General features: G+C 39.3%; 1 pseudogene; it reads left to right on the top strand.

Annotated features, from left to right (window-relative positions):
- Positions 1-317: 317 nt before the first annotated feature.
- LOC107154862 lies at positions 318-4464 on the top strand (annotated as a pseudogene).
- Positions 4465-5524: the final 1060 nt, after the last annotated feature.

Below are 5524 nucleotides of genomic sequence, written 5' to 3'. Positions count from 1 at the left end.
AAGTGACATTATAGCTACACCACAGTGCAGCACATTACTCATGTCTGTGCTGGTAATAAAGGAATAAAACCTACTCTCCTGACAGTCTTATAAGAGCAGAGCACATTATATTACGTCCTGTACATAATGCTTGATAATCATAATAAAGGACTCTGTTACTTGTTTATGTATTTACTCTACTATACTTCACCATTATTTCAGAATATATTCCTTCTACTTATTAAAACATCTACTATATATATATATTGGTGCCTACTAAAATCAAACTCTTAAGAATCACACTACAAATCAGTCCTCCAAACTAAAATTATTAGTAATTTTCCAGGTTTATATTTCTGTGATCCTAATAGCATTATGACCATCACCTTAAGAAAAAATATAATTAAATGTGTCAAAGACTTGGCTTTCCAAACCATGCTACTCTGATTAAAAGATTGGACACTGATAACCTAAAATAATAATAACAATAATCTGAAAACAAGGCAAATTTAACTGATGGTTTATGTATTCCATCTGATTTTCAAAATTATTATACACACTGGATTTGTTTTGCTTGTAAAAATTTTGCTTTGTTCTTGCCTTATACAATATCATTACCATTGCCTTTTGGTGTTTTGCAGAAGAACTATTACTAACAATACAACCTGGGTTAATTTGAGATAACAAACCCTCAATTACAGGATAGATAGAATATAATGATGACCTTTAGCACTAATACTGACCCCAATTAATGAAAAGGGATAACTGTAAAAATTACAGATATTAAAGCTAAAACTATTACTTGCACTTCAACAGTGGTGAAAGTGACCTAAATATTTTAAATCAAATGTTGGAGATCAAAGGCATGGTAGTAAAAGAACTAAGGAAAGAGCACCAATATATTTAAGCCCTTGCATTCTAAAGTCATCCAGGATTCAGGAAATGACAGAACCCTTCTAAAGTCTGTGCAAACCTGGTGAGTAACCCGATGTCCTGATCAGGGTTCCTGGTCAACAGGAAGTCAATCGGTATTCATTAGGCAAAGAGGAGGATTGTTGAAGATGTCCCTGATACTTCCACGGGAAGCCAGGTGTTGTCAGCAAGACCCTGAAACTTCCTGGCAGACAGCACAACCAGTCAAGAAGATAAAGAAGCCAAAAGGCTTTTCACAAGTTCCCAAGAGGGAACTTAGAGGAATCTCAGGAGACCTTAATAGGAACAAGGTCTATTTTTGCTCTTAAACACCTGTCGGGAAAGTACAACCAAAACACAGCCAGCATGTACATATTGAAGGAAAGAAGGTTCTTTAAGAATATCTTATTTTAATATAACATGAGATGCATACTTGTGTCAGCCCTACCAAAAGTAAGTAGTGACGCTATAGAGAAAGAGGTCTGATGCATAAGTGTTAGCTAATAACTATCAAAAGAGACTCTGCTAAAATCATGTTTTACCTGAGTTAATTTAAGTTTGATCATGATTTAAACACACACACACACACACACACTTTAATAAAAACATTAAAATTTACTTGCTAAGCTTTTGGTTATGGCCACTATTGGGAGCTCTGATAAGTATGTCTGCTCCTATTGCTCAACCCTCGCCCTCTGAATCTTCTAATAATGTCTGCATCTTCCAGATTGGAACAATTACATGTTAAGAAGATGGTAACACAAAAATTCCAGCCCATCCCCACAAATGAGGCCAGTTTTTTTCTGTCAGTTCACGGAGAGGCCACAAAGGAGGAACTGAATACCACCAAGAACAAGGTGAGAAGCTCACAGTGGGTCCTCACTCATAGCTGAGCTTGAGATGACGGCACACCAACCAGCCCCTTGACTGTACCTACTGAGAAACCTGACCTAGACACACCATATAAAAAAGGACTGGAGAGTACAGAGGGCCATTCTAGAAACATGTATAAACACAGATTTGCAGATATGTGGCCTACAGAGGAGTATGTTGCCTATGTACTGGGCTGAACTTCACTGTCCACCCAGGGTAGTGAGGAGTGGCCTGGGAGGTCTGCTTCTGCAGACCCTCAGAGGTAGCACCTCTGTGGTAGCCAGCTCTGCCTGTCCACCTGCACCACTGGGCTCTGGATGATGAGTGAGCTACTGGCTCAAAGGGCTCTGGATTCTGACAGTGACAGCAAAGCTCCAAAAGAAACTGCCATGGCTGCAGGAGTCTTGCCTCCAAATGAAGAACAATATTCCATGTTGGTAAATAATAGTGGGCATGCTTCAAACGTGAAAGGAAATTCAGAACATCCAACACTGAAGTACACAAAAGTGGAGAGCATGTATGGGCATGACATCCCTTGACACTGATGTGTTCCATGGAGTGTGGTGGTAGAGCATGCAAATATGAGAATGCAGCCTGCTGGAGTGAGCAGAAGCAAGACATTAAGGGTTTTTATTCATCTTGGATCACTGACAATATCTGGGTCATGTCTCTCCTGTTATCTGAGCTCCTGGAGAAGTACCACATCGTGGATCAGGTCCTCAGTCATGGTCTAAAATCAATAATCAACCTACAGCACCCTGGTAAGGATGCTAACAGCTGTGGAAAGAAAAAGGTTACACATACCTTTCTGAAGCATTCATGGAGGGTGGCCCTTATTTCTACAATTTTGGATGGAAGGATTATGGAGTAGCATCTCCTACCACCATCTTAGATATGGTGAAGATGATGACATTTGCCTTACAGGAAGGAAAAGTTGTCATCTATCATCACACAGGGCTTAGCCAGACAGATGTTTTAATAGTATGTTATTTAGTTTTTGCAACAAGAATGACTGCTGACCAAGCAATTATATTTCTGCAGACTAAGTGACCCAATTCAACACAAACCAGAGGACAACTGCTATGTGTACAACAATTTACTCACTCTGACTCCTCTCACACAATATTTTCTCTTTCTGTGATTCCAAAGCATATGCTGTCACATTAGTCTAGTACCTCATTTGCCACCATCATCTGATTCATGGTTAGGAGTCATGACTTCTGAACATGTGCCCCAAATTGTCCAACTGGTCTGCAAATTCCTTGCTGAAAAGAGGCCAGTGGTGATGCTGGTCATGGTGAAAGCACCTGAACTCTCTGCTGAAATTGAAAAGAACATGACTGAGATTATGACAATGTGGCTGGATGAAGAGTTAATGAAGCACAAGAGTGAGGCATCAGACCCATATAACCCTACTGAAGTGGTGGCAGAGTATGAGAAATGAGATGATTCTTTCCAATGAGCAAGAGTTTGACCCCCTTTGGAAAAGGCAGGATGTCCAGTGACCCATCCGAAAAGGCGATTCAGGTACAGTGACTCAGAGTTAAAGAGGACCAAAACTCTCCTGGAGCAAGAGGGGACACCATTCCTGCCCAGGACGTGCTGGGATACAATCTCCAGCAGCAGAAGCCCATCAGACATTGTGGAGACTCAACATCTCCAGAACTAGAGTTCCAGAGGAGGCATTGGTTGGCAACACATTTTCTTTCTGGAGTCACTCTAAGTGTGGAGGTTTGGAAAGATCCAAGGATGATGAAACACCACTTTTTTGTAGGAGAGACATTCCAAAGTACAATGAAGTAGAACCTTCTCTGTGGGTATTTCACATTCATGCAATCCTGGGGAACCAGTTACACCAACTTTGCAAATCTCCATAAGGATCTAAACCCTTCTCATCAGCAAGTGGCCCTCTGTTGTTGTGAACCACACAGTGGTTGGGGCCCAGGCTCTGTGGAAGAGGAAGGCAGGACCTGCTGCAGCCTTCCAGGCTGAAGCTTCATCTGGTGTCTTCATTCTTCATTCAAGACACAGCTCTTGATTGGACGAGATCCCCAGAAGAGCAAAGGTCTGTCTGAAGCAGTGCCACATGCTGACTTGCCATCTGAATTGACTGTTAAAGCAAGGAGGATACTGGCAGCCAAAGCTCTGACAAATATAAATGAGTTTATAGAAAAGGATTAAGTGAAAAGGAAGGTAGAAGTGTGTCAGAAATAACTAAATTTCCAAAGTGGAGCATGGGAAAGAACATGTGGTGAGAGAGATCCTTTCATCCTGGGTCATTTGATATGGTCTTTGGTGGAACAACTAAAGGAGCCTATAATCTCCAAAGAGGATATGGACACATTGGTTGACAGACACACAGGTGCCACTGAAGCCCTGTTCTTATTAGAGAAGGGACAGCACCAGACTGTCCTTTGTGTGTTGCAGTGCATAGTGAACCTGAAGAAATTCCCATGGAGGTAGAGGAAGCTTGCCTTATTCACATCATTAAGGTTTTAACTAAGGTTAGTTTTGATTCAGAGAATGGACCAATAGTTTACAAATTCCTGAAGAAAATATTTAAGCACATTTTGGGTGGGGAAAAAAATGACAAAAGAGCCCCAAGCCAGGCCTCTTGTGAAGGTAAATTTCTCCTCATGATGAATATGTCAGGCCTAAATATCAAGATAACATTTCTGTTCATCTGTGAATAAGCTGAAGTTTGTAGAACTACTTTTTTTTTAATTTAATATAATTTATTTTATTATTTTAATAATTAAATTAAAATCATTTAAAATTAAATAAATTTATTAAAATAAACATAAAATAAATTATATTAGTGATAGTTAAAACTGCATCATGGGGAGGAGTGCAGAAGAAAGGCATGTGTGGTTTTGAAAGGACAACAGGAGGGATCTTTGTGGAGATAGAACTGCAGTATATCTCTATTAGGATAGTAAGTACATGAAACTACACAAGGATTAGAATAACCAAATAAACACACACATACAAGTAAAACTGAGGAATCGTGATGATGGGTAGAATGTATCAATGCCAATGTTCTGGTTGTAATATGGTACAGTAGTTTTGCAAGGTGTTTCTTTCAATAGTACACAAGATCACTCTGAATTATTTCCTATAACTTCATGCAAATACATAATTACAAAGTAAAAAAACTTCAATTAAAAATATTTCAGTTGTTGAAAATGACTCAACAAATATTTATAGCTTATCTTTTGAAAAAGCAGGGAGGACCCTCAATTTGTAATTATTTTATTGAGTGAGGTATTTTAAATGTTGTTCTTTTGCTAACAGAGTAGGATTTCTTTTTTTTTTATTGGTTGTTCAAAACATTACAAAGCTCATGACATATCATCTTCCATACATTTGATTCAAGTGGGTTATGAACTCCCATTTTTTACCCCAAATACAAGTTGCAGAATCACATCGGTTACACATCCACATTTTTACATAATACCATATTAATGACTGTTGTATACTGCTACCTTTCCTATCCCCTACTATCCCCCCTCCCCTTCCCTCTCATCTTCCCTCTCTACCCCATCTGCTGTTGTTTAATTCTCTCCCTTGTTTTTTTTTCCCCCTTTCCCCTCACAAACTCTTATATGTAATTTTGTGTAACAATGAGGGTCTCCTTCCATTTCCATAGTTTCCCTTCTCTCTCCCTTTCTCTCCCCCCACTCGTCTCTGTTTAATGTTAATCTTTTCCTCATGCTCTTCTTCCCTGTTCTGATCTTAGTTGCTCTCTTTATATCAAAGA

This window comes from Marmota marmota, unplaced genomic scaffold (assembly GCF_001458135.2).
Source record: "Marmota marmota marmota unplaced genomic scaffold, marMar, whole genome shotgun sequence".
Lineage (NCBI taxonomy): Eukaryota > Metazoa > Chordata > Mammalia > Rodentia > Sciuridae > Marmota > Marmota marmota.
The sequence above is the reverse complement of the archived record's forward strand: the minus strand, read 5'-3'. Positions and strand labels throughout refer to the sequence as shown.